We start from the raw sequence: 12,487 nt of genomic DNA on the forward strand, positions 1-12,487 counted from the left end.
GTCTAGGTTGGTCATAACTTTCCTTCCAAGGAGTAAGCGTCTTTTAATTTCATGGCTGCAATCACCATCTGCAGTGATTTTGGAGCCCCCAAAAATAAAGTCTGACACTGTTTCCACTGTTTCCCCATCTATATGCCGTGAAGTGATGGGACCGACCAGATGCCACGATCTTTGATAATTAAAGAAATACAATTCAGATTTATGATTTAAGCCTATTAACACCCTGTCCTGGCAAAGATATGCAAAATAAGCACTTAATATCGCTTATTATTTTTAGAGAAGGACTTGGCAATGGTTATCAAATTAAAAGTCCATGCATATTAGATCCAGCAATTCTGCTGCTAAGGATTTACCATATAGCTCTAGTCACAAAATATATGTAGAAAATGCAAAACTAAACCAAAGTAACCAATGTATTAGCCAACAGAAGACTAGCTAAACAAATTATGTTCATTTTTAAGTTGAAGAATAGTTGATTCACCATGTTGTATTAGTTTCAGATGTATAACAAAGTGATATATGTATATAAATATTCCTTTTAAGATTCTTTCTCTTTATAGGTTATTACAAAATATTAAGTACAGTTCCCTGTGCTATACCATAGGTCCTAGTTGGTTATCTATTTTATGTCTAGTACTGGGGACAGAGGATAAGATGGCTGGATGGCATCACTGACTCCATGGACGTGAGTTTGAGTGAACTCTGGGAGATGGTGATGGACAGGAGGCCTGGCATGCTGCGATTCATGGGGTCGCAAAGAGTCGGACACGACTGAGCGACTTAACTGACTGACTGGGTATAAGCGTTTTTGACAGAATAATATATTGCCATTAAAAAAATAGATTGATCTGTGTGTGCTGATACAGAAAATTTTCAATATAAATTATTAAATGAAAGAAAGCAAGTTGCAAAGAAGTGAACATAGTCTGGACAATCTTGTAGATATATTGAAAGATGGATAAAGATAGATACTGTGTGTACATAATTTTCATTTTTCATACTAGAATGTTACCTTTGGGGACTGAATTTAAACAAGATGGTACAGAGGGATAGTGTCAAGGACACTTTTCATTATACTCTCTGTACTGTTTGAACCTGTTTGAATGCCACTTCTATTAAAATGTAATGCAAGCAAAGATTTTCTAAGAGTTTCAAAATTCATTTTCTGCTATATACTATACTTTACTATATTAAATTGATAATAATATTAAAAAATCTATATTCCTTGGCCCCATAATTAACGACTCTGATCTGTGAGTAGTGGGGCCTCGGAATCTGAAATTTTTACACACATTCCCAATAATGTACGAAGGTAGCCAAGAAACACATTAAAAAAATCTCAGTTCTATACCTATGCTGCTCTGTTTTACCTCATTTGGATATTACAGCAAGGTTAAACTAGAACAATAAATTATTTGCATTCTATGATTTTATATTTCTGAAAGAAATCTATGATCTGTGATTTCTATAATTTTCATGTAGTATCAGAATTATCAATATCTTGACAATTTGTGGAAAAAAATACCAGTAAAATAAGTCTTTGTGGAAATAATTCTTTATACCGCATTTACTTTCTTCCAAAGCTATTTTTCTATTTAGTCTTCCATCCTTTTTTTAAATCATATGGAGTCAATTACATTTTCAATTTAGATAATCCAGATTTTCAAACTTATTGCCATAGAGTTGTACAAAGAAAACTCTAATAAATTTCTTCTCTATTTTATAGAGAAGGTCTATTATATAGCCCATTTCTTATTTCTCAGTTTTATTTTTGAGTACCCTCTCATTTTCCCTTTATTATTCTTGATCTATTTTATAAGTATTTTTAAATAGATTGACCCTCGAACTTTTTAACCAATGCCAATTATTATGCTTCTGTTCATCAACTTTTTAGTATCTGTTTTTATTTTTATTATTCCTCCCTACTTTACTTAAATTTGTATTTTTGTTTTGAAATGCAAAAGTCACTGTCTTCCTTTTCTGCTTAATCATAAAAGCACATAAAATACTGAATTTGACCATAAGTATAATTCTAGCCTCATACCACAATTTAATATTTTCTCAGTATTATTTCATGACCTATAGAAATAATTTTATTTTTTTATTTAGTTCAGTAGTTAAGAAATTATCATGCAATTTTTGTTTTAATTATTTGTTTTAATTATTTTAATATTTTTGTTTAAATTATTTGATCAAAAGTCAAAGGTGTCAGAAAATGTAATTATTCTATATCTGTATTTTGAAATCTACTGAGGTTTTCATTGTATTCTTCAATTTTATATGCTTTGTGAATGTTTTAAATGTGTATTCTATTTTTAATATGTATTAATTCATTCTTGTTAGATAATCTTATTATTTAACTCTGTTCTTTGGACGGAATGATGTTAAAGCTGAAACTCCAGTACTTTGGCCACCTCATGCAAAGAGTTGACTCATTGGAAAAGACTCTGATGCTGGGAGGGCTTGGTGGCAGGAGGAGAAGGGGACGACAGAGGATGAGATGGCTGGATGGCATCACTGACTCGATGGACGTGAGTTTGAGTGAACTCCGGGTGTTGGTGATGGACAGGGAGGCCTGGCGTGCTGCAGTTCATGGGGTCGCAATCAGTTGGACACGACTGAGTGACTGAACTGAACTGAACTGAACTGAAACGACATTATCTGTCTTTGTCCTTGATTTTTGGTTCTCTAATCTTTCAAAATATGAGAGGGGTGTGGAAAATTTTCCTATAACAATTTTACTTTTATTTATGTCTTTGTCCTTTTATTTTAGATGTACTTTTATTTTTCAGCTCATTTTAACAGTCTTTAACTTATTGAAATATATACTTGTCTTAACCTCAGATACTATATTTTATTCATGTAGCCATTTAGCAAATATTTATTTAACATTTGCTGGGCATGAGTAAAAGTTCAGCAAGCCATTCAATAGAGTTCTGGCCAATGAGATAAGCAGAAGCCTATTAGAGTGACTGACTTTCCCTTTCCCCTTCCTCCTACGTGGATGCGGTCAGCAGGATGCTGTCACAGCAGTCATCTTGTGAGCATGAGGGAAGGCCCAAGACTTGGAGATATATCTCCCAACATTATTTACTTACTGAAACAACACAAAAACTATCTACCTCTGTAAGTCTTGATAATGGAAAAAATTTTTAAATAACTGTAATTGAAGCTACTGCTAAGCTAAGTCACTTCAGCCGTGTCCAACTCTGTGCGACCCCATAGACGGCAGCCCACCAGGCTCTGCCGTCCCTGGGATTCTCCAGACAAGAACACTGGAGTGGGTTGCCATTTCCTTCTCCAATGAATGAAAGTGAAAAGTGAAAGTGAAGTCGCTCAGTAAGTGACCCACTCTTCATGACCCCATGAACTGCAGCCTACCAGGCTCCTCCGTCCATGGGATTTTCCAGGCAAGAGTTTTGGAGTTGCTTGCCATTGCCTTCTCCAATTGAAGCTACTATTAGCTGGCTATTGTGTACCTGCAACTGAATATATTCTTAATTAATATGTCTTTCCATACACTTCAAATTTTTCAAAGGTGTATTTGAAATTGCAATTTTTAGGTATAAATTAAGTACCCTGCAATGACTTTCTATATAATAAAAGAAATTAAAATACTTTTAATCCTCATTTTCCAATCCTTGTAAGTATAATTTGTGAAATCAAAATTTTATTTTTATTGAATTTTTCCATCATGTTACATTTGTGTTTAATTTTATAACTATAGTTTAACAATTATTTATAGTTAACATTTTGTGCTGTATTTTGAACTCTATAGTTCTTTAATGATTAAATGTGTTCATTCTCAGGTAAAACTGATTCATCTTTTGGGCAGCTGTCATATGTCTTCAGGCACAGTTGCTAGAAGTTACAAAAGTGCTATTTTTCTTTTAAATCTTTCCATAACTAAAAATGCCTATGTTTTTGCCTTTAAGCATGAACAACATGTTAGAAAGCAATCTCTTGTCTACTGCAGAATTCTTGGATTAAAATTTTTCATTAAAACTCCACATTTTTAAAACTGGTGAATTTTTTTAATAAGGTACTATGAAGAATAATCTAAGGGCACAATGAGTTTTTTCCCTTGTTGAACTACAGTTTTTAATTCTCTAAAATAAAATGTTGCAACAATGTAATACTTTATGAATAATTCACCCTGAAAAATGTCAAGCTCTTTGAATCACAACTCACATGATTGTAATGATGATGCTGGTAGGTAGTGATGATGATGAGGTTGAGGTTGAAGATGAGGATGATGGTGATGATTTTAGCTCAGGAAAGTGTCTTACTTTGTATATTCTTTTATTCCTTCCTTTGTTTTGGTCTCTTCTGAAAGTTGTGTATGTAAAATTAGTTTCTGTTCTCCATATCAACCTCTTCTCCCTCATTTAAAAAAAATATTACTTCAGCATTCATAAAGAGATACAGTTCATCTTCTACATCATTGAGTTGAATTTCTGCAGTATCAATTCTATTTCTTATCTTCAAAGCATATTTTACTTCTGCTATTGCATTTTTAAGTTCCCAGAATTCTCTTCTCACTTCTGTCAGATCTTTTTTCATGTCTGCTGGCACTCCATAAGAACACTTTTATCTCATTTCTCAACCCTGTTTCACAAGCCCATGCTTCTCATATTTATCAAGACTATAAAGAGAACATCTAGCTTATTTTTCTTCTTTTTTCTCTACCTATGTTTTTTCTCACACAGCATTTTTCTCATGTAGTGTAGACTTCTGAACTATTAGACCGTTTCTCGTTAATTTCATTGTATCTTTCTGTTTGTTCATCCTTGAATATTAGAAGCTGAAGATTTATTCTGTCACTGAATATTTCTTTTTAAAAAGAACAGTTTTGGCCACACTGCGAGGTGTGCAGGATCTTAGTTCCCTATCAGAGATCAAACCCATGCCTCCTGCAGTAGAAGCACAGACTCTTAAACACTGGATCACCAGGGAAGCCCCCTGTCACTGAGTATTTCTTAACAGGTTATTCTTTCCAGAGATTAGCAAATATTGGCCAATAGCCTTAGTTTCTGAGTGTTGAACTTGACATCTGAATTATCATAGCTGGTTCAATGGAAAGTAGAATGAGTGAGTCAGGTATCTTCCCATCCTACCAAAAATCCTTCCTTTTCCTAGAAAGGGAAAGCCCATGTTACATGTTTTATGAATGATAGACCATACATTTTTTTCACTTGAATGTGATTAAAAAATAAGCTAGTGTACTTTGATTACTAACACCCAATACTCTATAGAAAAGTGATACCAGAGAGTAGTTAAAAGTACTGATTTGGAGACAACTTGTGCTTCTGCCTCTTGTAACTCCTTAAATAGTGACATCAGGAGATTCACATCTGTGGGTTTTCTCATATGTAAAATGGTGCTCAATGATACCTATCTCACAGGCCTACTGGGAGAATTAAATAGTGTATTTAGGATATATGCATCCTATTATTAAAGTATGCCAGGCACTGTTAATACAGAAATTAGTACATTCTGCTGCTGCTGCTAAGTCGCTTCAGTCGTGTCCGACTCTGTGCGACCCCATAGATGGCAACCCACCAGGCTCCCCCCTCCCTGGGATTCTCCAGGCAAGAACACTGGAGTGGGTTGCCATTTCCTTCTCCAATGAATGAAAGTGAAAAGTGAAAGTGAAGTCACTCAGTCGTGTCCGACTCTTCGAGACCCCATGGACTGCAGCCTACCAGGCTCCTCTGCCCATGAGATTTTCCAGGCAAGAGTACTGGAGTGGGGTGCCATTGCCTTCTCCATTAGTACATGACATGCATTCAATATATAGTAGCAACTATGGATATTTTGTTAGTTGCACAGTATTTTGTAAGACCTGATAGCTTTCCCTTTTTTGTTTTTATTAAACCATCTGTATTAATTTATTTGGAGTACCTAGTAATCAAATTGCTAAATAAATACAATGACACTTGAAAAAAATTAATTTATTATTTTATTCACATAAAAATTCACATAAAAATACATGATTACTGGGTCATAACAGCCACTGATCAAATTAACAAGATTACAAATCATTCCAAGAACTTTAGGAGGTATTCAATTAGAATATAATTCAATTTTCACTCAATTTTCTGTACTGATGATAAGTAGATCAAGAATTTCATGATTAAGTCTTTTCACAGACTAAGAAAGACTACAGTATATCCAATATTTGATTTCATTTTTATTAGGTGAGAATACTTTCACTGATGACATTTTTTGCCAACTTGAGTTCACAGAAAGAACATTTTCTGCTGTTGTTTAGTCGCTAAGTCATGTCTGACTTTTTGCAACCCCATGGAGTACAGCCAGCAGGCTTCTCTGTCCATGAGATTTGCCAGGTAAGAGTACTGGAGTGGGTTGCCATTTCTTTCTCCAGGGAATGTTCCTGACCCAGGGATCGAACCCATATCTCCTGCTTGGCAGGCAGATTCTTTAGGACTGGGCCACCTGGGAAGCCCTCTCAGTTGTTTACAAATATCAAAATAGATCGGTCATACTGAGAGAAGTAAGTCAGACAGAGAAAGACAAATATATATGATATTTCTTATATGTGGAATCTTAAAAAAAATGATAAAATTAAAATTATTTACAAAACAGAAACAGACGTACAGACTTAGAGATTGAATTTATTGCTGCCAGAGGGGAAGGGTGGGAGGAGAGATAGTCAGGGAGTCTGGGACTGACATGTACACACTGCTCTATTTTAAATGGATGACCCACAAGGACCAACTGGGGACTCTGCTCCATATCACATAACATGGAAAAGACTCTGCTCCGTATTACATAAATGCAAAAAGAATTTGAAAAAGAGTAGAGAAGTGTGTGTGTATAACTGAATCACTTTGCTGTACCCCTGAAACTAACACGACATTGTTAATCAACTATACTCCTATGTAAAACTAAAAGTTTAAAAAAATGGATTGAGAGGGAGGAAACTGGAGAACTTGAGGGGCTAACAAGTTGAGAAAACACTACCTCTTTTTATCTGGTTAGCCCGCAAACATAACCTTGATCCAAGATACAACCAAAGTTGAACATGCTTCTTCACATAGAAAAATTAGGAGCAACTTTAATAACTGCCTGCTGTATAATTGAATTGATTCCTTGAAAACTTTATGGAAGGTTTCAAACTGAAGTTCCACATACAAGGGCTTTCCATAGTCACTGAATTCTGAATCACTGCTAGACAGGACTGGAGAGGATGGAATGCCTTACACTATTCCCTTTGGTTAATCAGCCTCTAGGGCAGCCAGAGATCCCCATGTGAAAACCACAGGTGTCATCTTGAACTCAGGAGCTACCGAAAGCACAGTGGACCGAAGTTGTTCACTCCTGCTCAAGGGAGCCACCTACTGTGTTCCTCTTACATTGTCCATGTACAGCCTAGGTAAAACAGGACTTGGGGGTGGGGGGTGGAGAAATTACATTTTTAATAATTCAGAATTATCTTAGTGGCCTTTTTCAATTATAGAATATAAGGTCTAATCTGTAACTTTGAGAATCTATCCATGACTTTCATTTATAAAGTATAATAAAATCGATCTGTGACTTTCTATCTAAAGTGCAATAGTTCTTAAAGAAAAGTATTCATTTGACTAGATATGTAAAATGCTAGAGGGCACTAGTAATGAAAAATCTAGCCAAGATAAAAGTATCTTTCCAACAATGAAGGAAGTCAGTGACTGGGGAGAAGGGAGAGATGAAGGATATTTCAAATAGGCCACATCCTTCTAGTTCACATTCAGAATCAGCTCTACCTAAGGGTCCCTGAGTGTAACATTTACTCTGATATTTAGAAGATGGCACGGGATTGGAGACTCATTTCTAACCAACCAATCAAACTATATGATTTTGCACAAATCCATTTATCTCTCTGAACCTCAGTTTAAGCATCTTAAATGCAAGGACAATAGACTGGATCAAAGGCTTACAACTACATGTTTAAATAAATGTTGCCAGAACACAAGTAAATGGAAAAAGATAAAATCAGAGTGACTTCAGAGCGCTCCTAAGGAGCCTTAAGGCTCTGTGGGACTCAGTCTGCCAACGACTAGACCAAGTGATTTCTTAGACATTCTCAGAATTAACATTCTATTACTCTAAATGAAAACAGGTTAAACAACGAAACCCAGAGCTCTATGTCTCCACCTATATAATGTGTCCATGAGGTCCAGCACTGTGAAAACTGGCCCAAGTTGTGTCATTCCAAATGTGAGAAAGAGAAAATAACAAGAAGGAAAAATTGGTTGGCTCTGACAGAACCAAACAGAAGGTGATTAGTATTTTTGGATTGTTGCCAGAGCTCTAGCCTCCCCTCGGAAAAATTGCACATGCAGGGCACCAAGCTCCTTCTAATGAAAAGAGATGGAATGCACAGAAGGACTTGCTAATACAAATGTTCTTAAACTTGAACTCAGCAGGATCAACTTGTATGGTGAGACATTTCTGACACCGAGAGAAAAAAAAAAAGTGCTTAGTATGAAACCTTTGTGCTCACAGCAGTCTTGGCCCTGTTTATTGCTTTGTGAACTAATGTAAATTGAATAGAGCAACACACTCAAACCACACTGGACTTGATAGTATAAATGAGGAAAAGATGGGGGGTGAGAGTGCAATTTCATTTTTATTCCATGAAGTCAACACATTATATAAGTGTCCAGAGCTCTCCTCACACTTTCTCCCCTAAACTCAGCCTCCCAACTTCTTACCATTCTCATCACACATCCAGTCCTGAGTGATGCCAGAAATTGCATCACAGTTAATGGCTTATGATTATTAAGGGAAATGGACTTTTTACTGAACTCTTATCTTCAACAATTCTGGTTCCATTCCTTTGCTTTCTTTAGTCTTGACATAGAGCTCTTTGCATATTCATTCTTGACACGCCCAGTTTCCTTAAGGAAATATTTGGGGGTACTGTCAATTCTCAGTAGATATGTCTTTGGTAAAACAGATATATTTCCTGTGTTAGTTGTCTACTCTTGCATAACAAATCACTCCAAAATTTAGTGGCTTAAACAGTACATATATATTATTCCGCAGAGTATCTATGGGTCAAGAATTCGGGAGCTGGATGATTTTCACCTGACGTCCCTCATGAGGCTGCAATCAAGTTGTTGGCCAAGGTTACAGTCATCTGAAGGCACATCTGGGGCTGGAGGGTCCACTTACAAAATGGCTCACGTAGTTGTTGGCAGGACGCCTACATTCCTCATTGCTCTTGATACATGGTCTTAGTTCCTCACCATATGAATCTTTCAATAGGGCTGCTTGAGTGTCTTTACAACATGGCAGCTGCTTTCCCCTAGAGTGAATGACCAAAAGACAGACAGCAAGAAGACCATAATGCTTCTTATAATCTAGTCCCAGGGGCACACTCCATTGCTTCTAGAATATTCTGTTCATTACAAATGAATCAGTAAAGCTGAACCCATGGGGTGAAGGGGAAAGATTAGCCTCCATCTGTTTAAGGCAGGATTATCAAGGTATGTGTGGACATATTTTGAAACCTCCAGCCTCCCTTCAGGCTAACCTAGAATATGAAAATGGAAACTTTGAAAACAAATTACTGCAATAACGGCAACTCAAATGACCAAAGACTTTTATGCAGGATTTTGTTAGTCCACAGTGACACATTCCACACAAAGTATTGGTTTCAGTTCAGTTCAGTTTAGTTCAGTCACTCAGTCATGTCTGACTCTTTGCGACCCCATGAACCTCAGCATGCCAGGTCTCCCTGTCCATCACCAACTCCCAGAGTCCACCCAAACCCATGTCCATCGAGTCGGTGATACCATCCAACCATCTCATCCTCTGTCATCCCCTTCTCCTCCTGCCTTCAATCTTTCGCAGCATCAGGGTCTTTTCAAATGAGTCAGCTCCTCGCATCAGGTGGCCAAAGTATTGGGGTTTCAGCCTCAATATCAGTCCTTCCAATGAACACCCAGGACTGATCTCCTTTAGGATGGACTGACTGGATCTCCTTGCAGTCCAAGGGACTCTCAAGAGTCTTCTCCAACACCACAGTTCAAAAGCATTGGTTTATAGATCATTAATTATTAATACTTGACAAGATTGAGTTTGGGAAACAGAAGATCTGTAACATAAACTTTAAGAAGTAGAAAGAATTGCAGGTTTCTCTGTAATGATGGTGTAAAAGAATAGGGAAATTATTTAATTCATAGAACACAACTGAAGTTTACAGGAATATGCCTTAGAACTTCTCTGCTAGTACAATGCAGGGAAGTAAAAACAGAGACATTAATAATCATCTAAGATGCTAACAATAATGTTAAGCTGGTAATGAAGAAGAAGAAATTGAAGTGAGTGCTTAGTGAGTGCAGTCGTTTCTTCTTTGAAATTACTTTTATGATTTTCCCAAATTTTAAAATAGCCGATGGAAAAAAAGAAGTAGCAAAAACTGTGCCATTTTAATTGCATGTGTTGGGGTTGGGAGGAAGAGACCAAAGCTTAACATTAGCATACCAAAGCCAAAATTAATTTTTGCCAAAAGTAAGTAAACAAAAAGCAGTCAAATTAGGTTTTCTCTCATAGAGACAATCAACTTGTTTGTGTTATTTTATTTGTTCATTTTCCAACTGGTTGTTTCAGCAACACACAAATATAGCATCTCCTCTCCCTTCCCAGGGCTTCCCAGGTGGGTGCTAGTGATTAAGAACCTGCCTGCCAATGCAGGAGACATAAAAGATGTGGTTTGATCCCTGGGTCAGGAAGATATCCTGGAGGGGGTCATAGCAACCTACTCCAGCATTCTCACCTGGAGAATCCCTTGGATAGAGGATCCTGGAGGCACATGCAGTCCCTTTCCCAGCAATAAATAAATAAAATAATTTTCTTGGTAGAGCCAAAGACATTTATACTCATGAAACAAACTCTTTTTAAGCCTCACTGATAAAGAAAGATGTGTCTACAAATTTCTTAAATAAATACTGCTCCTTCTTAGCAAGTAACTAGCTGTGGTGGATTAAATAATAGACAAGAAATGGTAAGGAGTTTCCATGCTTCCTGACATTTATCTCTTGATATGCTCAGTCACTAAGTTATGCCTGAGTCTTCTGTGACCCCATGAACAGTAGCCCAGCAAACTCCTCCATCCGTGGGATTTCCCAGGCAAGAATACTTGAGTGGATTCCAGTTCCTCCATATGTCTTGATGGGGACCATTCATTTACCCGCTCCTGAGCTGTCCAGCTAAGAACCCTGTATTTCCTCAAAGAATAACACTTCTCCCATCTGCACCTGCTGGCTGCTGCTGCTGCTGCTAAGTCGCGTCAGTCGTGTCAGATTCTGTGCGACCCCATAGACGGCAGCCCACCAGGCTCCCCCATCCCTGGGATTCTCCAGGTGAGAACACTGGAGTGGGTTACCATTTCCTTCTCCAATGCATCAAAGTGAAAAGTGAAAGTGAAGTTGCTCAGTCGTGTCCGACTCTTAGCGACCCCATGGACTGCAGCCTACCAGGCTCCTCCGTCCATGGGATTTTCCAGGCAAGAGTACTGGAGTGGGGTGCCATTGCCTTGTCCGCCCATCTGTACCTATTTGCCTCCTATTCAAATGTCTCCCAGACACCAATGTACCTTTTGCTTCAGACAGATTTTAGTTTTTTTAGCACCTACCATCCAAGAGAAAGTCTGCAGTGTCTCAAGTTGAATGAGTGTAAAGAATTTTGTGAATGGAAGAGACTCTTTGAAAAAACCAATTCTCTCCTGTTGTCTAAATAGCCTTGCTTTTCCAAGAGAGGCTCAAGAACTAGAGACTGTGAGTCAAGCAGAAATCTCAGGCACCACTGCGGACCTACAGGATCAGAATCAAGGTTTGTTATAAATTAAGTCCTTGTTTGACTCCCATGTGTGCTAAAGTTGGAGAAGCTGTGGAATTTGAATAAAAACATTTACATACTGGATAAACAACAAACTGTTCACAGGGGCTAAACCACTGGCTGTTTCCCCCTTAGCAGGTTGTACAAGAAATGTCAGCCTAGACTCAGCCTAGAGTGCAGAACAAAGATTGCTGGATGCCACAGAAATGTTCACATCCTTGTGACTTACTTCCTTGTGTGGCGGGAGCTTGGGCTATCTGACCAGGCCATCAAGACCAGACAGACCAGTGTTTCAGCTAAGAGCTCCTAGCAGAGGTTTACAAATAAAATCCTTCCAACAGAATAATCCTGGCTGGAGGGAAAGGCACAAAGCCATAGCATTTATCCAGGTTATGGGTAAGGGAGAACCAATTCAGACCTTTTTAGTTCTGTTAGTTTCCTGGGCTCACTCAGCTTCCTGTCTCTCTGTTGCATTGTACACGAAAAGGCTGGCAATTTGTAAGTGTGTGTACAAAGGACCAGTGGTGCACTATTGAAGGTGAAAAGGCATAGATACTCTATCTGTAACCCAAAATGCTCTATTCGAGACTGACACAGAGTTACTTTATAGGTTCACATTTGAAAGTAACACTCATAA

Source organism: Bison bison, unplaced genomic scaffold (assembly GCF_000754665.1).
Source record: "Bison bison bison isolate TAMUID 2011002044 unplaced genomic scaffold, Bison_UMD1.0 scf7180017864317, whole genome shotgun sequence".
Taxonomy (NCBI): Eukaryota; Metazoa; Chordata; class Mammalia; order Artiodactyla; family Bovidae; genus Bison; species Bison bison.